The sequence below is a fragment of the Mirounga leonina genome, unplaced genomic scaffold (assembly GCF_011800145.1).
Source record: "Mirounga leonina isolate KUSES-001 unplaced genomic scaffold, KU_Mleo_1.0 Mir_104, whole genome shotgun sequence".
Classification (NCBI taxonomy): domain Eukaryota; kingdom Metazoa; phylum Chordata; class Mammalia; order Carnivora; family Phocidae; genus Mirounga; species Mirounga leonina.
In genome coordinates this window covers 4,271,413-4,299,109 of record NW_023270231.1, presented here as the reverse complement: position 1 = coordinate 4,299,109, position 27,697 = coordinate 4,271,413, and the positions used below count along the sequence as shown (strand labels likewise).

General features: G+C 38.6%; 1 long non-coding RNA gene across 2 annotated transcripts in view; it reads right to left on the bottom strand.

The window, feature by feature from the left end:
• LOC118016084 overlaps nt 1-27,363 on the bottom strand; it is a 168,450-nt gene extending 141,087 nt beyond the window's left edge. For both annotated transcript variants that reach the window (XR_004680755.1, XR_004680753.1), the window contains exon 1: nt 27,331-27,363. This is a non-coding gene — a long non-coding RNA (uncharacterized LOC118016084). The remainder of the gene's footprint in view (nt 1-27,330) is intronic.
• Between the last annotated feature and the right edge of the window lie 334 nt (nt 27,364-27,697).

The following is a 27,697-nucleotide window of genomic DNA, read 5'->3' as shown; positions in this document are numbered from 1 at the left end:
AGTGGTAGAAAACCAAACTTATGTGACTTAACACTGAAGAGAGGTTGTGAGTTCATATTATCTAAAAGAAATTGGATGGGCTTCAGATGAAGCTTGATCCAGAAGTTCAGACAATGTCACCAAGTTTTCAATTCTCTGTCTCTCTGAATCCAGCATTGGCTTCATCCTCAGGTGGCTGTCCAGCAGGTCTGGACTCTCCAGTTATGCTATCAAAAGACTTGTGCAGTTCTATATCTCTCATCTTTAGAGACACTGTCCAGAGGGAGCCATAAGGCTCTAGTAAAGCTAATAAGAGCCCATTCCTAAAGCTAGTAGAGGCACCAATCCCACCTAAATCACATGGCTGAGAATGGGAAAGAGGTGTTTTCCCATAGGACATTCGGCATTCTGTTTCTAGGGAAAGGGAGGAATGCATTCTGAGCAGTAAAAAACATGGGTCTACTATTCCAGGTGTGTTCTGACCAATCCAGAGTAAATGTAACTCTTCCCTCCCTTGTTCTAGAACAGTGCTAACAGAACTTTCTGCGATGATGGAAATGTTCTGTATCAATGCTAATACAGCAGCCACCTGACCACACGTGACTATTGAGTACTTGGAATGTGGCTAACATGACTGAGAGATCGGGTTTTTTATATTGTTTAAATTAAACTTAATTTAACTTAAATAGCCATGCATGGCTAGGGGCTGCCATATTATGCAGTACAGTTCTAGAGACTTTTATTTCCATTAAAGCAACTGAAGATCACATTTGTTTTTTTGGCAGGCACATAATATTATTTATAGTACATAGTGAAGATTATCAACAAAATTCCATAGCTTTTTTTCTATTTATGAGTTCACTGAGTCATGTCTTTGCCATTCTGTACATTTGCAATTAATAATTTAGACCTAAATGAAAGATTTTACATTTATGCCGGATTGAATTATTGGGGCATCCCCATCCTTAAAGAAATGTTTTATCCTGTTTTTTTTTTTCCATATTACTTGGTCTACCAACCTTACGTTGGTCTCTGTCATGAAGAGAATCTACCCTACAGCAGCACTTTTTTTTTTTAATCTGAGGATTGTGACACCTGTGAAATTACATGTAGATTTTTGTGTGCTTCTTGTGTTTTTTTTTTTAAGGAAAGAGCCCAATGCCTTTATTACACTTTCAAAAGCTAAAATCAATAATCAAGAATTTGCATCTTTGCACAAATTATTAAACCAAGGCAGGAATCTGTGGCCTGCTGTTAAAAATGACCCTCCAGATTAATACCAGTGTTTTCCCTAGGCTCTGTCTCTAGTTCCTTAGACCAGAAAAATAGTGAGATTTTTCTTTTTTTCTTCTTTTTTTAGCTTTAGTTGCCCTGCCCTGTGTCCAAACTGCTGCCCACTGTAAGGCAAAATCACTAAAATCAGAAACTTTAAGTTTTGACTTCAAAACGTACTTCCAAAATCTCCCAATTATTGTTCACTCTTTAGAGCACTTAGGTGGGTGTTTTTGTATTTTGTATTTTGTCCATAGTTTATAGTGTTCTATGTGAGAGGGCCATTCTTATAAATCATTATATATTATTCATTATCTTATTATCTCATTCTCATATACATAGTATTTAATTAACCAGACCTATAATAATAAACATTTAGAATTTCACCAGTTTTTAAGGAGGGCACGTGATAAGCACTGGGTATTATATGAGACTGATGAATCACTGACCTCTGCCTCTGAAACCAATACTACATTATATATTAATTGAATTTAAATAAAAATAAATAATTAAAAAAAAGAATTTTACCAATTTTTTTGGCAGTGCAATCATTGCTACAGTGAACATCCTTATTTGTGCCTCTCTGAGCACATGTCCAAGTAGATAATGAGAAGTAGAGTGTGGGTTATTATAGAGTAGGTACATTAAGATTGTAATCCATGGTGGCTGAAAGTCTGGAAACCTAAATAGTATTTTATTATAAATTATATCAATAAAACATTTGATATATATTAATACACATAATAAACATCCAAAATTTATCACATGTATCAAACGTACCAAATGCTTTCAGACATGGTGGCCACCCTGTAGATAATACCAAAATGCTTTCTAAAATGTCTACGAGTGCTAAACACCATGCCCTGGTATAGTAACTAAAGAAACTCTGAATTTTCTTTCTGGAAGATTTGAAGAAAGGTACTTCTGTCGGTAGTAGGTTAAAGATGGCCATCAAAAGCCATGAGGCCAAAGCAACTAGAGGCACATGACAATGCCAGGCACTTGGCTTCTTTGGTGCTATAGCTCTCATCTTAAAATGGGCTCCGAAAGTTAGGGTTGGCATCTCCTCAGCTTTGCCTTGTCTCATGCTGTGAAGCCATCGGGGAAACATTGTATTTGCACAACCCTGGAGCAAGGACGTTTGCATAAATGAACACTACAAGAGCAAGGTGATGAAAAGGAGTCTGATCTCAGCTCTCCACCCCCTAATGTATGCCAGCCCTGCTCTCAACAAATAGCAGACTTCCCAAAGAGCAAACGTTAAGGATTATTAAACCTTCATTTCTTAATTTCCATTTTGATTCAAAAATCACAGGAGGCTATGATCTTACTTTATGATTCCTTTTTTCCCATGCAGCTGGAATGGGGAATCTGACATTTATTAGCTGGTAAAAGTAGGGTTTTTCTTTATGGCATTAAATATTCTTTTTCATGATGGTGTTTTACTTCACAAATGGCAAATAGATCATGATGTGACCTGCGTAGAAATGTTTTCAAAGCAGGTTTGAGAATTCTGAAAAATTTCCCTTATTATGTAATGAGTTGAAATCCCACTATCTTGTTTAACACACTCTGCTGGCATTACCCATCATATTGGCAAGAGAAAGTTAACTGAACATGGGAAAAAACTTGGTGCTTCTACTTCATATTCAGCAATGTTGTTTTTCTAATAGTTCTAAGACCATAACAGATCCATTGTTATAAAGCTTTTTCATATTTCTTTTCAATCAGGGATTCATTTATGAAATACTTACTAAACATCCATGTTGTACTAATCACCAATCTAAACTCTGTGAGGGATACAACATGAAATATCCTTAGACCAGCTTACAGCAGGGTCCTACTTAGTTTCTTGCCCAGGGTGGGTTCAGATGTCAGGCTTTTTATGTAGGTCCAAGTGATGGTATTGATATTTAAAAAAAAAAAAAATTCCAGTTTTCACCCTCACAGAGTTTACAGTGTATGAGAGAATGCAAATGTTAAATAAAAAATCACAAGTGTGTTAACTCACAGCGAAGTAGAAGTTCTAAGCTTGCTTTATAACTTAAAACCAGTTGAACTCTTGTCCCTCTCTCCCCATCAGACAGCCAGCATCCAGTAAGAACGAGTTCTTTGCTTTTCATTTCCCCCTTTTTTCATTCTTTCTCCTATCTTATTTCATTCTCCCTTCCATGTAATATTTATTTATGTGGTGTCTACTATGTGTCCAGCATTGTGTTAGAGCAGGAAATGTCAATGAAAGCAAGATACAAAGCGAAAGAAGAACTATGTCCTCCAGTGCCCTTCTCGGAGCACCTGATTGTCCCAGGGCAGGCTTTCCTTTCAGAGCTCCTGCATGGTGAGTATGCCTTTTCCTTCTCTGACTGATCAGATTCCTAAGAATGCCCAAGATCATAAGTCAGAGGGTTGTCCCATGGCAAACAAATTACTGGGACTTGGAGATGGCTGGACAGTATTTCCCAGGAATGATGGCTAGCTAAATGGCCAAAGTTTATTAAAGCTCTCTGTACGCCACTTAAGACAGAATTCAGTCAACTGCCTCGGGTGGCTTTCACTCCATCTTAACTTCCAAGAATCACAGAGATGAAGTAAATGAGCCACAGGAATAGGGATTTCTTCCAGGCTGGAGATATTACAATCCTTCCCTGAATGTAAGAGTTGGCTTAGAAGGGCAGCATTCACTATTGAGGGGATAACTCCAAAGAGGTCTTGTGGTTATAATGGTTTTATGATTATTTTGGATCTCTGCAAAGACTCCTGTGTTTGGGTAACTGATTCCATACTGGAGAGATCACACAAACATTCCCTAACATTAGTCTGTGGCTTTGTTTGACAGAACTAAAAGTGCTGTGTCCATTCTAGTCCCCAGTCATACCCCCAAATTGTCATTCAGATGACTAGATTCTTTCAGAATTAAACTCTGGGTCTTCTGTATTTTTTTTTCCCCAAAAATCATGTATGTAAAAACAGTTTGGGGGAATTCTACATTGTGTTGGAAAAAGAAGATATTTAAGTCAGATTGTTAGCCTCCAAAAACCTATAAATGAGGAAGTGATATTTGTTAGTTAAAATGCACATATACATACATATGTACATACAAACGTACACACAGATATATAAACAAACAAACAAGTTGGAAAAATAGCCACCCCTTTTCTTCTACTGTCAGTTATTCAGGAAATATTGCTCAAGCACCCATCCTTTAGGGGAAATCTATCTTATATGTTGAAAGTAAAAGATTCTTAGTCAGGTCACAGTCTTCTAAAAGCCTTTGGATGAAGAGATGAGGTATATTAATTAAAATACATACATATATTCATACACACACACAAACAAACAGGTTAGAAGAAATATCAAGGATGACGAAAAGGAATATATTCAATAAATATTTATGAGGTACTAGGTGTATTCTATTGCCAGTATAGAGCTTTTATTGTAGTGAGGTAGATAGACAATAAACAAATAAATATATAATTTCAGGTAATAGGAAGTTCCATAAAGAAAAAATAAAGCAGGATGGGAAAGATATAATTGTGGAAGTAGTGTTAAATTTGTAAAGAGTGTTGTCAGGAAGAAGGTGATATTTGATATTAGATGATGTGAAAATAAGCACAGGGAGTAGCCATGAATCCAGATCACGCAAAGCTGTGCGGAAGACAGAAAAGACTTGGACTTTCATTCTAAGTGGGATAGAAGAGACCTTTGGAGGGTCTTGAGCTGAGTACTGACATGATCTAAGGTGTGTCTCCTGTGTTAAGAACAGACCGCAAGGGGTAAGGGCTGAAGCAGGAGACAAAGTGGAAGGCTAATGATGGTGAGCACTGATGATGATGTGGGCCTGGCGTGGCAACAGGGATGATAAGAAGTGAGCGAATGATAGAATCATTTTGAAGCCAGAATTAATAGAAATTGTTGATAGATCAGAAGTGAGGTGTGAGAGAAGGAAAGAGGGAAGGATGACACCAGGGTTTCTGGCCTGAGCAATTAGAAGACCCACTAGTTGAAATAATTACAAAAACGTTAACTTGTCAAGAGGATGTTTTCATCGGAATGCGAAACCATGTTTTCCCTAGAATGGCTAAAATTTAAGACTGACAACATCAAATATTTGGGAGAGTATAAAACAATTAGAATTCTCATACATTCTGATAGAAGTGTAGAGTGGTACAACCGCTTTGGAAATCAGTCCAGTACTTTCTCATGCATTTAAACTTATACCTACTTATGGCCCAGAAATTTATTCATTGGTATATAATCAAAAGAAATAAAAACTTATGCTTCAAAAAGATGTATATAAGAATGTTCATAGCAGTGGGCGCCTGGGTGGCTCAGTTGGTTAAGCGACTGCCTTCGGCTCAGGTCATGATCCTGGAGTCCTGGGATCAAGTCCCACATGGGGCTCCCGGCTCGGTGGGGAGCCTGCTTCTCCCTCTGACCCTATCCCCTCTCATGCTGTTTCTCTCTCTCTCTCTCTCTCTCAAATAAATAAATAAAATCTTTAAAAAAAAAAAAAGAATGTTCATAGCAGCTTTCCCTATAATAGTCTTAGAATAGAGACAATCCAAATTTCCATTGACAGGAGAATGTAAACAGTATGGTATATGGAGTATCACTCAGCAATGTAAACAGTATGGTATATGGAGTATCACTCAGCTACATATAGCAACATGGATAAATCTCCAAAACATTTTTCTAGCAAAATAACTTAAATACAAAACAATATATATTGATTGGTTCCATTTAAATAAAGTTCTAGAACAGGAAAAGCTAATCTATGATGATAACTTGAAAGAGTATGTGCTTCTGGGCTTGTGAGATGGCGGGAGGGTTTTCTGAAATACAGCTTTCTGGAATGATAGAAATATTCTATATCCTGATAGGGATATGGTTTATATCAGTGAATGTATTTGTTAAAAACAGTACACCTAGGGGCGCCTGGGTGGCTCAGTTGGTTAGGCGACTGCCTTCGGCTCAGGTCATGATCCTGGAGTCCCGGGATCGAGTCCCGCATCGGGCTCCCTGCTCGGCAGGGAGTCTGCTTCTCCCTCTGACCCTCACCCCTCTCATGTGCTCTCTCTCATTCTCTCTCAAATAAATAAATAAAATCTTAAAAAAAAAACAACAGTACACCTAGGTGTACACTTCATTTCACTAAATGATTGTTATACCTCAACTAAAAAATGTTTACATAAAAAGAAAAAAGTTAAATAATAGAATATTTTTAAAATAAAAGTATAGATACCCAATGATACATACCACTTATGTATAAAAAACACAAAGCTTCATATATTTCTATCAATACAAATATGTATATGTATACAATTAAAAGCAGCATTTTTACATTAAAAGGAATCTGACTTAGTAGTTTTTCCTGTCTGACTCAGCACTGATAATAACCAACAGTAGCATTATCTTGCTTCAATTTTATAACAGCCTTTATGAAGGGGTTTATTTTACTTGCCCCACTTCACACATAAAGCAACTGAGTATTAGAAAGTAACATGACTTGCCCACAGACATATCACTGTTGACCAGTAGAGCTGGAACTAGAATCCATGTCCATATTCCTCCAGTTTGTACCTTCAAATACTGCGTTATATTTCCCTCCACAGCAAGGCCACAGGCACTCTCTAAGGAACCCTTGGGTTTCTCTAGGACCTCAGACAGTCTCTCCAGGTGCTGCCCCTATTCTCCATCCTTGCTTTCTCCTGGGGCATCCAGTTTCCATCCTATCACCTTATACCTGATTTCAACCTTCCTACCCAGGTCCTACAGAGGGATGTTTCATTTACAGCATCTGCTTGGTCTTTGGTTTTATGTTTAGATATTGTCTTTTGGCTCATTTGGCCAAACACTCTGGAGCCCTCAGGCTAGTCCTGCTCCACCAGTGCAAAATACCAGGCTCTCAGAACCCTCACCTAAGTCCAGATTTTCCAGGCTGGGCCTTTGGATAATTCCTCTCACCAACCAATGTGGAAATGTTGAACAAGACTTCTTGCTGAATTTGTTTGATGAGATTGGACATCTACTTCCTTTCCACCAAGAAACTCTAAATTATTTTTTGAGCCATAGAATGGAGATAATTTGGGCGCCTGGGTGGCTCAGTCGCTAAGTGTCTGCCTTCAGCTCAGGTCATGATCCCAGGGTCCTGGGATCAAGTCCCACATCGGGCTCCCTGCTTGGCGGGAGGCCTGCTTCTCCCTCTCCCACTCCCCCTGCTTGTGTTCCCTCTCTCGCTGTCTCTCTCTCTCTGTTGAAAAATAAATAAAATCTTTAAAAAAAAAAAGAATGGAGATAATTTTACTATTCATAAACACAAAATTCAAATGTGTTAGATATGAGGAAAAACAGTCCTTATCTACCAGAGTCTTAAAAGTCTGACTTAACGATTCTGAAAATCCAACTACTTTATGTTTTCCAAAATTGAAAAATGATTTCAAAAGTTAAGGCTAGATCTGGCAACACAGCAAGAGAAATAATAGGTTAGAATGTAAAACAAACAACCTTTCAGCAAACTGTGCCTCTTAACCCAGGGAAATCCTCTGCTGCCTCAGAGAACACAGGTCAATGTATTGGTCTTCCACTTTATTAAATTATTAGTATTAAAAAATAACTCTGAGCAAGCAACAAAACACAACACAGTGCTTTCTACAAATAAAATTTAATTTGCTATCTCAAGAGCTGCTGGTTTTTATCGCCAAAGGTTGGAGCGTGATGTTTTCAGAAAGAAACTTTTTTTTTTTATCTAGTTTGGAGGAAACATGGCCAACATTAGTTCCAAATATTTTATTTCAAAATAAAGCATAGAACCAATACTAATAAACAACAGGCTCTTATGCCAACATTGGTGCATGTTTTTCTTATTGCATTATATTCCATGAGTTATTTTGCATAATTAAATAGAAAAAAAAAAACCTTGAACTTGGAATTATAAAACCGTCACCACAAACCAACAATTCCACTTGATGTGTATTAAGTCATTAAATTTATTGTAAAAAAAAAAAAAAAACGGAGAGAAAAAAATCTTTTCCTTGTAAATCATTAAAAATTCATGAGGGTTGAAAGCAGAGCAAACAGCCCATACGTTTGCTTAGGGAACTACTGCAGAAGAAGGCACTGCAATTCAGAAGAGAAAATGAGATTTTCTTGAAATCAGAATGGCCTGTTATCAAAATGACTACCATGTGGGCCATTGGGAAGAAAGGACTTATAAATTCTAAGAATGTAAATGTTGGTCCCACTGTCCCAGATAAAGAATGTTCGGGATGGGGGCGGGTGTGGACTGGTCATGGTCTAAGGAGTCTCACAGTCAAACAGTTCAAAAGAATGGGCTATCATGGAATCTGTCAAGGCAAGAAGATCCAGAAAATACAGGCTGAGTTAGGACCCTCCTTCTGGACAAGAGTGAACCCAGTCTGCATCACATTATCCAATAGCTGAGACAATGGTTTTGCAGCCAGTTTTTTAGACACCAGAAGTTATATAAGTTTATTCATTTGGAGGATTACCACAACTCTTGTTACAATCTATTCTGTCAACATTATGAGTTTGCTCTGAAAAGCTTTTTCTTAATGTGTTATAACTGGGAGGCATTTGTGAAATGAGCAGAAGTAGAGAGAAAGGGATCCAAGTCGCCAGGAACTATACCCATTCAAACTGGTTCAGATAAAAGTGTATTTTTACTGAAGGGAAAGTCAAGGTTACCCAAAGATTGAAAATTGAGTTCAGTTAGACCACTTAGGATCTATATTAGAAAGTGGAACATGGTAGCTCCTCCCTCTGCCTCTCATGGAGTTACACTGAACCTTTGGGGAGAAGAAGGGAATACAGCACCTTTCTATTTATTCACCTATTTTCTCTAGTACTCACTGGATATCTGGTCTGTTTTTCTTAATTTTTCCATTTTACTGATGGCTCTGCTGCCCCTTACTAATTTGTTTGTGTTGTTGGATGCCATGGCTTAATGGTGGCCCCAACTTTATATGACCCCCCATCTCACTGACCACCTCTTTCTCTTTTGATTCTTTTTTTTTTTTTTTTAAAGGGAATTACTGGCCTAGTTCAGGTCATATATTTATTCCTGGTCCTATCAGTAATGGCAGAGAAGTTGGTCAGCTTCCCAATCACCAGGGTGGGAACAGATTCTCGAAGAGAAGGGGATGAGGACACAGCAGCAAATTGACTAGAACATCCACAGTCATACAAGCTATACAGTTAGCCCTTAAATAGTCAGGAATTGAACCTACAGAACAGAGTTGTATGTCACTTAAATAATTGCCATAGTTCTCCAATTCTAAAATGAATATATTTTTCACATTTTAACATTTCTTCAAAGTGAGATGTAGATTGCAATCAACCTGTACATTTAATGCAGTATAATAGCTGCTATTAAACTGATGATGTATCGTAAGTTCAAGTTTCTTCAAGAATTGAGGAAACATAGAAAGCATGATTCTACTGGCTCTTAGTTTTTCCAAAAGCCAAAAATCAAATCTTTTTCTATAAAATTACTATTAAGCACTAGCTCCCTAATTGTTCTGTATTTGTCTCATTTTTGTTTGAAAGATGACAATTTCATCATTTCAATAGGTAATTCTCCAATCCCATCATGTTACCCTGTCCTCTGATATTATGCCTAAATCATCTCTCTTTGGATTAACTCATTATTTCAATTAAAGTCCTTGATATATGTCAAAGACATGCCCTTATTTGTGACAGAGCCATAAAAAATGTGTTGCTTTAATTCCTTCTATAAATCAGTTTCTCAATTCCATTCCCTTAATTATGTGCTGTTTTTCTTTGGAATCTTTCCAATGGCCAGATTTTTTTTTTTTTTTTTGTACCTAGAAGTGTTTCCAAAATTTAAGTACGGGATGCCAATATTGTCTGACAAAACTGCCCTTCCTCTTTAGTGATGTTGCCTTATGAACAGTTCCAAGTAAGGCCTTTCCCCTTGCCAGATGATTCAACATATAACTAAATTACTCTCAAGATTCATCCAGCATGCTTATTTGTAGGGCATTTGCCCACCAGTAAAGACTGGCCATTTTGGGTTATATTTACACAGAAAATAAATCTTTTACTTTCTTTTCCAATGGAATTTCCTCTTATTATTTTCAAACACTTGAGTTATTTAGCCTGCTAGTTAGCAACAGATACTGCAAACTGGCATTATCGGGAAGTGGGATGATATAATACAAAGACCACTCCCCCTCAATATAAGTTTTAGTTTAGGTTGTGACATGGACATACCATGTGGTTTTAGAAAAGGAGTTAATATCACTGGTCTAGTAAATGGTTAAGAAGACAAGCAGGGCTAAGTGATTCCTAATAGTCCTTCAGCTCTAACATTCTACATTATCATTTCTTAATGGCCTGGTTAAAATTTTTTAGGGGGCTCATAGGCTAAAGATCACACTAAATCCTGGACCAATACCTGTAAAACCACACCAATACTGCATTCATCCCCTATATTCTACATCTTCAGGAAGAGACTATCCAGGCTCTGTCAAAGTTCCATTCCCCACCAAATGTGCATGCACACACACAGATGCACATACACACATACACATTTCGCGTTGGAAGTGAAACTTTATGGAATCCAGTACTGTAGGAGGTCAGCTCTTTATCTTTTTTTTCCCTGATGGATATACACCAAAAAAAAAAAGAAATGATGTCCCCATTTTTCACTCTGATAAGAAGATTGCACACTGCCTCCCCTTCTGATAACCTAAAGAAGGAACTATTTGTCTGGAATGATTTATGCTATTTTCCAATAATCTGGTTATAAAGCTGGTTAATACACCATAAATTTACCTTAACAGACCATGGCCTGCTCTTTGAATTCCTTTTCGTGCTTTTGTTTTAGGACATCCTTCAGGCCCAGTTCCTTTGAAATGCACCAGCCATACCTGGACTGAATAGTCACTAATATGTGGCCTCCTCCTGGTTTTGACATCTAGAGCCCCATTTATCTGGCTTCTGGGTTCATTTCAGATCACAGTTCTGCTTGCTAAATGAAGAAATCATTGCCAAAAATTGAGTAGGCATGATACCAACTCTAATCTCCTAGGAGGCATACCCTCCTGACCTGTGATTCATACAGTGTGTGTTATGCTCAAATTACATAAGAAATTCCTTGCTGCCTTTTGTCAAGAGTTATTTTTGCAAGGTCCTCATTACTTTCTAATTGACCAAATTTGTTTTCTTGATTTCTCTCATTAAACACAGGTTTAGAAGTAACTTCAATTGTGTAGCTTTTCTTTCTTTCTTTTTTTAAAAGATTTTATTTATTTATTTGACACAGAGAGAGAGAATGAGAGAGAACATACAAGGAGGGGGACCGGCAGGCAGAGGGAGAGGGAGAAGCAGACTCCCTGCTGAGCAGGGAGCCTGACGCGGGGCTCAGATCCCAGGACCCCGGGATCATGACCTGAGAAGAAGGCAGACACTTAACTGACAGAGCCACCCAGGCACCCCTGTGTAGCTTTTCTAATGGCTTTCTTCCTCCAGGCCTGCCCTCATTCCTAAATATGCCTTTATTCTACCTTCCATATCTCTCTCTCTCTCTAGTCTATCTATCTATCTAAGTCTAATGGATTTTGAAAAGTGACTAGTAGGGCGCCTGGGTGGCTCAGTCGTTAAGCGTCTGCCTTCGGTTCAGGTCATGATCCCAGGGTCCTGGGATCGAGTCCCACATCGGGCTCCCTGCTCTGCGGGAAGGCTGCTTCTCCCTCTCCCGCTCCCCCGGCTTGTGTTCCTGCTCTCGCTATGTCTCTCTCTGTCAAATAAATAAATAAAATCTTTAAAAAAAAAAAAAGAAAGAAAGAAAGAAAAGTGACTAGTAGCTGTATATCTAGCCTTATAACCTTGGGTGTGAAGAACATTCTGTCCTGAGCAGTGTCTCCCCCTCCCCCAAGTACAATATGCATGGAATAACTTGCCTGGGTTAGCAGAAACCCAGCATCTCCATTTCCTGACTATTCTAAGATAAAGTCATGCTTGGTCTTTCTTGCCCAGTAGAACCAGAACTCTGACATCCCTTCCTGAACCTAGACAACTTCCCTGCTCCTGCAAAGTGCTGGTTGTTCAAGAATGACCTATACTCCATGGGGCTTCAGGTGCTCTATCCTTGCCAGTGCAAATTTCTACTGAAGATCCAATAGGTCGTCAATGCTACATTTGGTTTGTTCCAGGGTAAAACTTCCCTGGGCTCCCAAATTAGTGTGTGTGTGTGTGTGTTTTAATTTACTAAAAAAGCTGCTTCCTAAGGCTCAATGTTAACCCAGAAGATCTGAATCAGAGCATGTTCCAGGGTCCTCTGCCTCTTGCACCCAGAAGACCCATCCCCTTTACTCCAGATCAGTGTATTTCAACCCTCAGAGTTACTTATTTCAGGAGTCTCGAGACCTCTCTTCCACCAAGTGAGTCTGTCAAAGCTACTCAGGCTACTCCAACAGATTCAGATAGTTTAGAATTTTTTTTAAAAAAAGGAGGAGAGGCTAGGTCCTGACTCTCATAGAAGGTCCCCAGGCTCCTATGCAAATGACCTCTCTCCTCCTTTGCGCTTGCTTAGCCATAGTTTCTTTGGCCAGATACCTTGGTACACAATCTAAATGAACTCCACAGACATTAAAGCTTTTTGCTAATGGCTTCCTTCAGTGTTTCCCTCTGAGACTCTATCCACACCTGGTTGACTATTTTAACTGTCTGCTTGGCTGGCCAGCTTGGCCCAACAACCACGGTGTGGGTGTGGGTGTTTTTCACTGAATAAACTGCTTTTACTGTTTTTACTGGCTTGACCAGTCAAGCAGATTAAAATAAGTTACATGTGCTTTTAAAAAATTAAACCATTTTTGGCACTTTAATCAGGGGTTTGATGAAATCTGATTTTAACTTGAGTTTGACAGAGTTAAAGCTTAAAATTTCTTCCACCTATGGGCCTCCTCTCCTTTCTATGCAGAACCCACTGGACTAGTCAACCCAGCATTGATTCTCACTCAGTTCATCAGTTTTCTCATCTGTTACTTGGACGTAAAATCCAATGATCCTCACTCACTGCTTAAGATAAAGGCCTTTGAACATAGTGGAATCCCCAGGGGTCCTTATTCTTGCTTTGCCCCTCACTAGCTACATGATCTTGGGCAAATTATTTCACCTTCTTTGTACCTTAATCCTCAACTGTGAAATGGTAGCATTAATAGAACTTGCCTGATAGGGCTATTATGAGGAATAAATGAAGAGAATGCATGAAATATCACAGTAAAAAATAAATGGTAATAACAGCTAACATTTATAGACCATTTCCTATGAACCAAGCCCTAAGCTAACAGCCTCTAATTGACCAAATTTGTTTTCACATTTAGATGATCACATTTAATGGCATCTATTATTATTATTATTTGTCCAAGTTATTTAGATTTCACAAATATTTGGTCATTACTGTGATTAGGGCTTTTGTGGATATAAAGATTACCAAGGTAATATCCCACAATTAGTTTATATTCTAAAAGAAAGAGTAAGACAGACACACAAAAAAAGCATGTTGAATGGTGAGTCCATGAGTGATCTGCAAAATATTATGGCAACATAAAACAAAGAGAGATGACTTCTCTAGGGGCCTAGGTGTTATCAGGAGGCCTTCTTGAAGGAGGTGATATTTAAATGATGGATTTGTTTAAAAAGGCAACAGTAAAAACAAGAATAAGAAATCAGCAGTAATAATAGCAGCTAACACTTGTAGAGTGCCTCTTGCATTCCAAATGCTGTGAGAAGCAGGGGATTTACATTATTTCATGTAATCAACCCCATGAGTCAGATATTATTAATCTCATTAATTCACCCCTTGAATTAAGTATTATTATCATCCCTCATACTATTCTCAAGGCTGAGAAAAATAAAATAACTTTAGCAAGAACCCATATCCTATAAGGTCAAGTCAGGATTTGAATCCAGATCCTGTGTTCCTATGCACCACAAAAAGACCGTTTCTAGGTACTTGGGAAGGGAGTGGCAGTAAAACTGACAGGACAAGTTTATACAAAAGAGGGGCTGCAGGTGTGCTCAAGGGCACTGGGTAGTTACACTTGGCTGCAGGAGGGGATGAAGGAAAAGCAGGGGTAGGAGAGAAGGACAAGCATATCAGCTGAAGTCCCCTATAGAGAGAGGTGGCCTTCAGGAAAGCTGTAAGCAGAGGAGGTCACAGTCAAAGATGTACTTGAGGAAGACTCATTTGGAAAGAGGCTTCACTAAGGCTGAACTGACAAGGCTTGATGACTGGCTGGGTTCAGGGAGACAAAGGTTAAGGCAGGAGTTGGTGATTCCCAAATTTTCATTGGGACATAATATGGGGGACATAATGGGGGGAAAGCATGTTGATAATTAACACATGTCAATCACATGTAAGATTTTCCATTTCTCTCATGCTCTTCTCAAGTTGCAAAAAAGTACTGGAGTCACTATCCTTTTCTCTCACTAAAGAAGGTTAAGATTCCTCCAGAAAAATATCCCTATGGAACTGAGGAAGGGGGAAAGCCTCCCAATGTCCTTTCTGGAAATCATAGGTCCATGCAGTTTCCTTAACCATGAGCATAGCACACATTATGGTGACTGGATTATCCATGGCTTTTGCATCCTTGCTATCCTTTACCTTGGAGGTAAAATAGAAATACATGGCACAAGGGGCCAGAATTTGAAAGCTATCCTTGTCACTTCCAATTACATCACTTTGGGCCAAGTCACTGATTTCTGTGCACTAAATTATCTCATTTAATCCTCTTAACCAATCCTTGACATAAACATGGTTAATCCAATATTGCAGAATAGTAAACTGAGGTTCAGAGACATTAAGTAACTTACCAGTGGTGGAGCTTCAGTTTGAACTCGTATCTATCGAGCTCAGAAGTTTGGGGTTATCAGTTAAAAAAAAAAAATAGCATCATTTCTTTGTAGTAATGAGAGAGACTCTATTTTAAGTTTTCTAAAGTATTATGTGCATCTTCTCAGGTAACCTTCCAGTTCTCCCTAATTTTTTAACACGGAAGTTTCCAGAGCAATTTTCCCAAACATCTTAGGTTTGCTGAAAGAGGCTCTTGCATAATTCCAACCCCTGGCCAAACTCTTAATGATGTTATTTCACACCATATGCATTGAGGTTGGCCTGAGTCAGCCATTTTTCTCACTTTTGATTTTTTTTTCTCCCCCTACCCCCTTCTTTTCAAGTCAATATTCATTTTAAATGCAAGAAGTCAGCCTCCTTTTTAGCTGACAAGGCTGGTTGTTCACACATCTTTCGGGTGCATAACTGACAAGTGTCCACTTAGGTGTGGGGCTGACTATAAACAATCTTCGGAGATACTCAAGGGAAAAAAGGCAGAGGAACTAGCAATTTGCTGAGCAAAGGATGTAGTGATCTTTAGAGCCAAAGTGATCCCCGAAAGGCCACTTGATTAGGAAGGGTGAGATTGGCAGCCTCCAGGCATCCCAACTCCAGCCCTGCCCGTGTCCTCTTTCCTGGTTGTTTCCTGCAGTGAAAAAAATCACACACATAGGCAGTGAGAACCCCTCTTCCAGATATAATGCTTCATCCAGCCCAAATTCTACTGCTCCTTTTCCTTCCTGGCTCACTCACTAACTCTCTTTTTCTGGGAAAAATGCATGCCTCGTGGTATTTTGATTCTGGCTGTACATCTGAATCACCAGGGAGCTTTTTAAAATGCCAGTACATTGGCTTCACTCAAAGACTAGTTAAATTCGTGTCTGTTGAGGTAAGTCCGGGGCACCCATTCTTTGGGCAGTGTGCAAGTAGAATATCCTTCAGTTTGGGTTTGTCTGATGTTTTTCTCATGGTTGGACTGCTGTTATAGGTTTGAAGAGGAAGACCACAGAGGCAAAGTGCCCTTCGCATGACAGGATATTGCTGTTCTCATCACAACTTTGGGCTCTGCTATAATAGAAGAATTACACTATAATGGTAGTTCTGGAGTCAGATGGCCTGACCTCATACCCTGCCTGGCCCAACTACCTACATACACATGGCCTTAGGCAAGTCCAGTTTTCTCTGCAAGTCTTGGATGCTTTATTTGTAGACTGGAATAACAATCCTTATGCATTTGTAGCATTTATATTAGTGCCTGGCACATGCTAAGTATTAAACAAATGATAACCATTATTATTTATTATTATTAATCATTATCTTGGGCAAAGTTCTCCCATGTTTCCTTAAATATGAAATATAGGAGTTGAACTAGGTGATATATAAGGTGCCTTTAAGTTATAATCTTGGATTCTGGATGAACGTTTTCAGATGGTTTGCAAATGAAAAGAAGATAGACTCATCAATGCATGTTGCTTTATAATTCCCCATCCTAATTCTCTGATTACCCTTTGTAACAGAAAGCTGAATTAGCAATTCTGTCAATACAGATTAATTTCCTCTGTATCTCAGAAGCAGTTACAATATATAGGAAAACACTAGACATAGAATTAGAAAATATGAGTCCAATTAGGGATGGGAGTTGACATTACTAGTTGTTAAGTCAGGTTGGAGTTGTGTTTCAGTGGTAGAGATGGGTTTACCTCGACCCAGCCATGCACCCTTGAATGGGTCCCATGGGGACAACCACGGTAGATGGAGGGCTGGGTGAGGGGTAAGAGTTGGGATAATAAAGATAAGCAGAGTGTGGCAGAACAGAGTAGGGAAAAGAATCACCTTTAGGAGCCCTTGGCAATCCCATTCTAGCATGTGGAAATTGGCTAGCATAGCTCCAGGGTTCTCCCTAACATGTGGCTGGCAGTTCAACTGCAGGATTAACCCCAGATCCCTCACCTGTAAAATGAGGATAATAATTCCCAGCTCCTGGAATTACTGAGCAACTTTAATGAGGCAATATATTTAGAAAAGCTTTATAAACATAAAAAAAAAATGCTATTCAGATGTATTGTTATTTGTGAATATCTAAGATGGAAAACAGTGAGTAGTAAGTGGAGGTGGGCTTATTGTATTGATACAAAACATATATTCTTCCTATCTACAAAGGTCAATGATGTGGTCCAACGCACGCATGCTGCAGAAGCGAGCCTTGCTTTCTATCATGTTTAGGAAGTTTCCCTCTTGTAAATCTTGGGGCCACTGGGGCAAACCTTGCACCAACTCAGTAAATAGAAGATGTATAGGGGTTTAGATTCAGCAAGGTTGGGAACTAATTGCAAACTTGCTTCTCTCAGATAAGAGCCTCTGTTAATTAACATTTTAAATTTTAATGTGTCAATAATTTAGGATCCCAGATTGCTTGGGTTGTGATTTTTTTTCTTCCTCTTATGAAGAATAATTTTGCAAGGGTAAAATCACTGAGCAGGACATTCCTGTAAAGTTCATTAGGAAGGTGGGTTGAGGTTAATTTGTCTCAGGATGTCCATTGTTTTGTTGCAAAGGCTGGTTTCTGATTTTTATTTTAATCCTAGTCCTATAAGATTCAGGGTGATGAATCTGATCCCCAAATTTGAGACACATGGCTTGAAATTGGGACTATCTCCGAAAATAGGAGTGAAATGCAAATAAGAGGTTTTGCTATTCAATTATTGCCCAGGTTAGTGCATTTAGATTGCACCTAAAATGAACCAATGTAGTCACTCAGAAGGTAAAAATGTCAATAAGATCTTTGTTTCATCTAGAGCAGAGGTTGGCTAACTACAGCCCATGAGCCAAACCCAGCCCTCTGCCTGTCTGTAAATAAAAGTTTTATTGGAACAGATTCGTGCCCATTTGTTTACTTGTTGTCTAGGGCTGTTTTTGCACTACAACAACAAAGTTGAGTAATTGTGACAAGACTGCATGACTCTCAAACCCTAAAATATTTATGGTCTGACCCTTCATACAAAAAGTTTACTAACAGAAGACCTGAGATAATTTCAGGCATTTTAAAGCAAACAGTTTTATTTTTAATAGTTATAGGTTTATTTTAATATCTATTAGAAAAAAGATAAAACTGCCAAATATGTATTTTTGCATATTTTGCTGGTGTTGAGAACTAAAGAATATATAGAGAGAAAACTTTAAGTTAAGGAAAAATACTAAATTAATAATACAATTTAAAAAATGATGGTTGTAGGCAAAACTCTGATATTTGATAAACACAGACACAATGAACACCAAAAAATTTTGTTTGATTTTTGTATTTCCCTGGTTCTAAGAAAATTTGGCCTAAGAGAGGTTTTTAACATATATACTTTCAATGTATTCTTTATTTTAGTTTTAAAACAATTTGGGGCAGGAATTAAATAAGTAAAAATAATGACTTCACACATATGAAGATGAGACATAGATGAACTTTTCATTTATACTCACACAGTCATAAGCAAATCTGTTTTGGGGGGAGGAGACAGAATAGAGGTTTTTTTGGGAAAAAAACTTAATTCTAACCTTTGCTCATCAGAAAATGGTCTTGGCTTACTGGAAAGATCCATAAGGCCTGATATCAGAGAGTCCTTCAGCTCTGTCATGTGATCAAGGACACAAGACTCAGCTGATCTGGCCCTGCTGCCTATGGTCAAATACAAAGGCTCATATCAAAACCACATGAGATCTCACCTCACACCTGTCAAAATGGCTAACAAAGAAAACATAAGAAATAACAAGTGTTGACAAGGATGTGAAAAAAAAGGAACCCTCACACCCTGTCGGTGGAAATGAAAACTGGTGCAGCCACTGTGGAAAAAAGAATGGAAGTTCCTCAAAAATTAAAAATAGAATTACCATATCATCCAGTAACTCCACTAAAGGGTATTTACCAAAAGAATACAAAAACACTAATTAGAAAACATATGTGCACCCTTATGTTTATTGCAGCTTTATTTACAATAGTCAAGATATAGAAGCAACCAAAGTGTCCATCAACACATGAATGGATAAAGAAGATATATATATTCACATACATATATAGAAATATTACTCAGCCATAAAAAAGAATGAAATCTTGCCATTTGCAACAACATGGATGGATCTAGAGAGTCTAGTGCTAAACAAAATAAGCCAGTCAGAGAAAGACAAATACCACTCAATTTCACTCATATGTGGAATTTTAGAAGCAAAACAAACCAAAAAAACCCCCACAGACTCTTAAATGTAGAGAACAAACTGGTGGTTGTCAGAGGGGAGGAGGGTGGAGGGATGAGTGAAATAGGTAAAGGGGATTAAGAGTATATCTATGGGGCTCCTGGGTAGCTCAGTCAGTTAAGCATCTGCCATAGGCTTAGGTCGTGATCTCAGAGTCCTGGGATTGAGTCCTGGGTCAGGCTCCCTGCTCAGCAGGGAGTCTGTTTCTCCCTCTGTCCTTCCCTCCCTGCTTGTGTACTCTTTCTCTCACAAATAAATAAGTAAAATCTTTAAAAAGAGTATATTTATAGTGATGAGCACTGAGTAATGTATGAATCATTATATTGTACACCTAAAACTAATATAACACTGTATGTTAATTATACTGAAATTTAAAATAATAATACATTTTAAAAAAATACAAAGCCTTAAAAAAAAAAACCATGTATAGCCCCTATAATACACTGCCTTGAACTTCCTCTGTATACATTGGAATATTTGTAGGCTTAGATTTTTTTTTTTAATAGTTTGGTGACCAAATAACCTTAAGAAAGAAAAATTTGAACCTGTTAAAATTTACTGCAGGAGTTTCCAAGATCTGCATAGAGATGGAGGACAAAACTTTGCTCAAACCTACCAGAACAAAGAACTCTTTTCCCATTGAGCATTTTGGAAAATACCACTTTTAAGGATCTAGGTAAAAGTGGACATAATCAGATGGAGATCAATATGATTCAGAGTCTAGAATTTATTTCATTTTGACATTTTTGGGAATTCCCTTTTGGGTGTATCAACTTAATGGAGACAAATTTCATAAGAGTAGATGGTACAATTTAAAAACATGAAAGAACTTGTGTGCAAAGAATACTTTGGAACTTTGAAAAACAGTCTGTGCTAAAACTTTTAGGAGGCTGACTAAAAATAAATGCCAACATTCTTTAAAATGTGCATTATCTTTTAGTAAGAAATTCTACTTTTACAAATTTATCCTTTGGAAAAATCAGAGATATATGTATAAGGAATTTACTGTAGAGTGATTTATAATACTGAAAAATTGGAAACAATTTAAATGTTCAATAATAGAAGATTGTTAGGATGGTTTAAATACATTAGAATATTAAGCAATAAAAATCATATTACAAAAGAGTACTATTGACGTAGGAAATTGTTCATGATATATATTAAGAGGAAAAATACTACTAAATAGTATTCACAGTATCCTACTTTTACCTTTTTTATAAAACTATATAAGTGAATATACATGAAGAATATTAAAAAGACTTACAGGAAGTATAAATAGTGGGATTATTTTTGGTGATGGAATTATGGAGTAAGCTTTCCTTCTTTGTGCTGAAATGTTTGCCAACTTCCCTACATTGAGCTTATATAGGGGGGAAAAAGATGCAATTATAGAAGAAAATCCTATAGAAAGCAGATAGATTTCTCCTTATATCACTTTTTCCAAAAGAATTTATGACATGACACATTTTGCAAATACACTAAACTATGTATTGCTAGAACCAGATAGGATTTTCTCCCCGGTGCAAGTTTGGCTAAGGATGATACCAGAACCCTGGAGGCTTCAAACACTCTTCTTGTTTCATTCTGTTCAGAAACATGTCAACATGAGGAATGGCTGTGCCAGCATCTCAAGAAATGACCTGTGGTTTATAATCCAGGTAAACAATTTCCCTGCAGCACATCAAAGCCCTGACTCAGGTTGCCTTATATATTTGTTCCATTTATATATAGTCGAGATCTCCATGGTCTTGTCACTTCTTTCCCCATCCCTATTCCTTCTAACCCAACAATGCCAGAAGTAAAGTATCTGAGTCAGAGTTGATGGGGTAGAGATTTTCTTAAGCTGGAGAGTGTTCCAACCAGGACAGTTGCTTCTATATAAGGTAGTTAGCTCTTTCTTCACCTTTTTGGGCAAAATTAAACTAACATGCACGAATCTCTGTCCATGGAATTTTAAAAAATTCTCCCAATGTCATACATTATTTAAATTTGTGTTCCTCCTGCATGCCACTGTCCTAAGGTACTCTGCCATGAATTCACTGTGTGAACTTGGGTAGGAAGTCTCCCCATTCTGGACCTCAATTCCCTTGCCTATTTAATGAAGTGACCAGACTTACTCAACAAACATTTACTGTGTTTTCTACTCTGGAGTTAAAGGTGCATAAGACAGATAATAGCGGGGCACCTGGGTGGCTCAGTCGGTTAAGCGTCTGCCTTCGGCTCAGGTCATGATCTCAGGGTCCTGGGATCGAGCCCCGCATTGGGCTCCCTGCTCCGCGGGGAGTCTGCTTCTCCCTCTCCCTCTGCCTGCCCCTCTGCCTACTTGTGCTCTCTCTCTGTCAAATAAAAAATCTTAAAAAAAAAAAGACAGATAATAGCCCTCATCTTAATGGAGCCTACAGTTTAGTAAAATGGGCACATATATGTGCATATGTCCCTTATACATATGTGGGGGGGGTTTCTTCTAGCAAATCCAAAGGAATGTGGAAAGTATTACAGAGGAGAAAGTATAGAGATTCTACTGGATCCACAGAAGGGGCATCTAAACCAGACTCACAAAGTCAAGGACAATTTCCTAGAGCTAGTGACATCTAAGAAATGACACCCAGAAGACATACCAAAATATGAGTAAGAGTTAGTGAAAGAGAAGTAATGGAAGGAAGCAATAGCCCACCCAAATCCCAGAAACTAAAGGATGAGTGAGTAATTCAAGAGAGTAAAGGAAATTCATATGGCCAAAATGAGGGTACAAGATGGAAATAGAACAATATGGGGCAGGCCATATTCAAGAATTTAGATCAGCACTGTTAAGATATATAATGTGAGCCACATATGTAATTTTAAATCTTCTAATAGCCACATTTTAAAAAGTAAAAAAGAGATGAAGTTAAATTTAATAATATATTTTAGTTAACCCAATATATCTAAAATATTATTTCAATATGTAATCAATATAAAATTATTAATCTGATATTTTACATCCCTTTTTTCTACTAAATCTTTGAAATCTGATGTTTACATTTATAGTTCATCTCAATTCAGATTCATCACATCTCGACTGCTTAACAGGCACACGTGGCTAGTGGCTACTGCATGGATAGCACAGGTGTACTTTATCTTTATGCAAAGCCACCATAGGGCTATAATGAGGAATGGGATGTGAAGATCACCCAGCTGCTCCGTGGATAACAGATTTGATGGGAAAAAGTGGGAAGCAGGGAAACCAGAAAGGAGGATATCATAGAATCTAAAGGAGACATTAGGGTAATGTCAGGGAGAGTAAATAGATCTCAGTGGAGTCATTTAGGAGATAAAAGTAACCATTTTGACGTGCGCATCAGCCTATGGAGCACTCAGACCCAAGAGCTACTTCACAAGGCATCATGATGTATTCACTTTTTCCTCTCTGACCTCTTCAAGCTGGAAGCCCCAGACCAGTGTGAAAAGTCGCAAAAGCCAAATGGGTTTCCTAGGAGTCATGCAAGGAATGGTTTGGGTGAATGGTTTATATGCTGTTTTGACCCTTTCTTCTCTGTTCAGAGTGAGATAGAAGAATAGTCCAGAAAGTCTGAGAGTGTTGCTGCTTTTCTCCCCACTCTGTTGCTGACACACTGAATCTAGAGAGAGAGGAGGGGAGGAGGAGACAGATGGAGAAAACTGCTTCTTAGGGGTGATTACAGTCAGAGAGGGGCTTGAAGAGACATTCCTGGGCCCCATATTTCTTTCGCCACCAGTAACTTCCAAATCAAATGAGCTCAAGCTGCAGATCAAAATGAGATTTTTCTTATTGACTTCCCTGAAAGCTTAGCAGGCTCTCTGCAAATCGAGTCATGTGTATCCTGCATCATCATCAACCATTGCCGATTGCAGGGATACTGGGCTGATGTTGGCAAATATGTCACTGATGCATGAGGCCAGGGAAAATCCAGCTCTTATTGGCCTGGCAGTGCTGACCTGGTTTGTCCATAAATGAAGAGTAAATGCAATTTGCAAAACACATAGAACTGATAAGGGGTTACAACAAGGTGGGGCTGGAGTCACATTTTTAAGAGCAGGCATGCTTGAAGAGGAGACAAAGCATATTCCAAGCTCAAAATTGGACAGGCAGTGTTTCTTAAAGTCTGCTCTGTATATCACCTTTCTCATAATCACCTGAGGAGTTTGTTAAAAATACACATATCTGGGTCTAACCCCAGGCCTGCTGAAAGGGAGTCTCTGGGAGCTGAGCCTGGGGCACTCCATGTTTAACAAGCTCCTGGATGATTCTTACATATATTAAAGTTTAATAATTCCTCGAGGAAAGAAAGTAGGACAAGAGTATTTCCACTTGTTTTTTGGAAAAAGCATTGAATTCGGAATCAGTCTACCTGGTCCTTTATCCAGACACTGCTGCCAGCTGGCTGGATGACATCATGGCAAGGAGAAAGAAAACAGGATGTGAAATCAGAAGGGGCACAAGTTCCTACCTCCTTTGCAAGAACTGTGTGATGATGGTTAATAGCTGAACTAACCCTCACCATCACCACTGAAAAATGTAGACATCGGCTCTGGTGACCTTGAAAAATCAAGCTCTGACGTGCTAGCTCTGATATTCTATTTCTTCAAATCACCTAACCTCAGTTCCTTCATTGGTAAAATGGGCAGGTTATCTTCTATTTGGGCTATGATATTTTGGGGATCCAGTGAAACACTGTTTATATATATTTCTCAAAAAATTTCAAAAGGTTGACACAAATATGAAATGGTGGTATGAACCCATAATAGAATTATCTCCACTTAGGATATTATTTGTCTTTAGACTATTTCTATACTGATAAAATCCCCTTAAAAGCGTAGTATTTTGTTTTTTTAACAAAGCCCAATACAAAGTACAAAAGGATCATTTTGCCTGTTTACTATAAATTGCACTAATATGAAATGGGCCAAATTAAATTTTGCTGTCTCTTTAATACAACCACTAGCCTTGCAGAGACAAAGAGATTCACCCCAAGATAGTCAAGGTTTTCTGTCCATGTATGCAAAAAACACCCTCATTAATGACTGTGGCTTGACTTGGCATTCAAGTCCTCAATAATTTGGCCACTGTCTCCTTGCATGTAGCCAACACTAGCAAAATTTGATGATTTGATGACATGCTTTGTGCTTTGTGTTTATTTCATACCATATCCCTGGTTTAAAATGTCTCTCATCTCATCATCCTCCTATCAAACTCTTACCTATAAAAATATCATGGATGCATACAAATATTTAACTTTAGATGTTGAGTTTGAGGCTGCATATAAAAACAAAACAAACACACAAACAAAAACACAATTGATGACCAAATATCCAAGAGTGAGGGATTGATTAAATAATATAGTCATACAATAGAATACTATATACCAGTCATACGCTGTTGTAAAGAATATTTAATGGCATGGAAGAATGATCATGATATATGGTTAAGCGAAAGTACCATTTAAAAAATCAGGGCTGCCTGGGTGGCTCAGTCGGTTAAGCGTCTGCTTTCGGCTCAAGTCACGATCCCGGGGTCCTGGGATTGAGCCCCGTGTCGGGCTCTCTGCTCAGCGGGGAGTCTGCTTCTCCCTCTGACCCTCCCCCACCTCATGCTCTGTCTCTCTCTCTCTCTGTCTCTCACGCTCTCAAATAAATAAATAAATAAATTTTTTAAAATAATAAATTAAAAAAATAGAAAATCACCAGTAGATACAATATAGAACATAGGAGGAGGACACACACTGTGTTGGTCAGTCTCTAATTTTTTATCACATCATAGGAAATTTATTGTATAGCCACACAAAGAAGAACGGAGAAGGAGGAAAGGTCTCGGCACTGATCCAGCCAGACCTCACAGAGAACTGAACCCCCTGCTTACTGTTCAAAACTGTGATAATGCTCTGTAAGAGGTAGGCAGATACTCTGGAGATTGATATTATATCATGAATGCAGCTTCTCTCAGCCTCTGCTGGTCCCTCAGTGTCTTTCTACTGTTATCTGTGTGTCTCAAATTCAAAACATGAATGGGAGGGTCTGATTCAGTCCCTTAGGTATCACCCAGTATGGAGCCCCTGCACTGGGAAGAACTCTCAGGCCAGGCCATTTCATGGCCAGTGGTCTGCTCAGCCTAAACTCTACCTGCAACCTTGATCCAGTTCCTTGTGGGCAGGACGGCAGGATCACATGACACAAACTGAGAATGTATGTGCCAGGCTCTGCTATGGCTGCTGCTCTCAGAAGCTTCTGAAAGCATGGCAAGCCCTCAAAGACTAATGACTCCTCTCCAGTACATTCATCAAATAATATTGGTTGTGTTGCCTTAATGGGGAGGAAGAAATGAATCTGTTAGGATTAGATTTGGCTCCCTGTGACAGAAAACCAAAAATCACAATAATTTAAACACATGAGGGTTTATTCTCTCAAGTGGAAGAAATCTGGCGATGGTCAGTCAGGGTTGGTATGACAATTCGCAAAGTCATTAGCATTCTAATTTTTCAGCTCCTTATCCTAGCACGTAATACAGAAGTCATTACTTCTACTCACTAATAGTTTTTCTTCTATTATTTCAAACACATGGTAGGATTGCCCTTCCCTCTTCCTTTGAATTTTACTGTGACATGTAACTTATTTTGACAAATAAACTGTGAGGAGAAGTGACATGTATCTCTTCCATGCAGAAGCTTTAAGAGCCAGTGCACCATTCTTTATATCTGTCCTTCCACTCCCTGTCGTGATTTTGAAAGCACAGATCAAGAAGAAGCCTCGATCAGCTGGTGACAGAATGCGTTCTTTGCTGAAGTCTATTAGACATTTAGGTGAGGAAGAAGTATAAAGCCACCGAGATTTGGGGATTGTTCTTATCGTAGCATAAACTAGTCTATCCTGACTAATATATATGGGCATCCTCAAAGTGATTTCCTGGTCTACCTCGCCTTCTGGAGATTTAACCATCACTTTTATATTCCAGGTGTCAAGAAAGAAAAATGGGAAGGGCAAGAGGGCCAAATCTCCCAGCGAATTCATCTCTCTTAAGGAGCCTACCTAGAAGTTCCACACATTTTCACTTCTATCTCATTGGCCAGAATTTAATTTCATGGGTAATGTGGCTGTCACAAAGTTTGTTGGCTATTGTAGTCTTTTGGGGAGGAAACATTGCTGCCTTGAATGTAATCAAGGCTATGTTATTAAAAAGGAGAGAAGGGATATCGGGTAATCGACCAATAGCATCTGACAGAAAACATGACTCAGTTTCTTATTTTTTTTCTTTTTCTTTTTTTTTTAAGATTTTATTTATTTTCAGAGAGAGAGCACAAGCAGGGGGGCAGCAGCAGACAGAGGGAGAAGCAGGCTTCCCACTCAGCAGGGAGCCTGATGCGGGGCTCGATCCCAGGACCCTGGGATCATGACCTGAGCTGAAGGCAGATGCTTAACTGACTGAGCCACCCAGGTGTCCCTCTTCTTTTTTTTTTTTTCCTGATTTTATTTATTTATTTGAGAGAGAGAGAGAGAGAGAGAGCAGGGGGAGGAGCAGAGGGGGAGGGACAAGGGAGGAGAAAGGGTCTCCAGCCGACTCTTAGCTGAGTGCAGAGTCCAACAAGGGACTCAATCTCACACCCCTGAGATCATGACCTGAGTCAAAACCAAGAGTCAGACGCTCAACCAAATGAGCCATACAGGCACCTTTCATTTTCTTCTTTTATTTACATTTCCCTATTTTTTTTCTGTAAGACCTGTAGTAATTCCATGCAAGAAAAAAAAAAATATTGGCAACCTCCCATTTATCCATTAGGACAGCTCAAAAGCCACCTACTTCATGAAGGCTTCCTTTATCAACCCAGTAGAAGCCCAGTCTACCTCCTATGAGTTCTCCCTAAATCTTGCTTGTTCTACCCCTCTTTCTTCTTTTTTTTTTTTTCCACATTTGCCTTTGTATCATAGCTACCTATGTAAGTGCATGTCAGGTTCCCTACCTTATCATAGTTTCGTTGAAGGCAGGGTCCAGCCTTTATTCTCCTCCATCTTTCAAGACACGTTTCATGAATGGTAGGTGTTCTATATTGGAAGAAGAGAAATAAAAAAGAAGGAAAGGCTTATCAAATACTATTTGTTTTCTTTTAAATCCCAAATTGAAACAGAAATGAGCTAATCCTTCCTCCAAAGGAAACACATTAAGGAAGTACCTAAGTGCAAATCACCAAGTTCAGGTCCTTGTTGAAAAGAAGGATTTAGACAGAAAGTGAACTCCACAGACATTCAAGAGGGAAAACGATGCAACACAAGTGGAAATGTATGAACTGGTTGAATTTAGGTATGATCAAACTTAGGAAGCAGATGGAT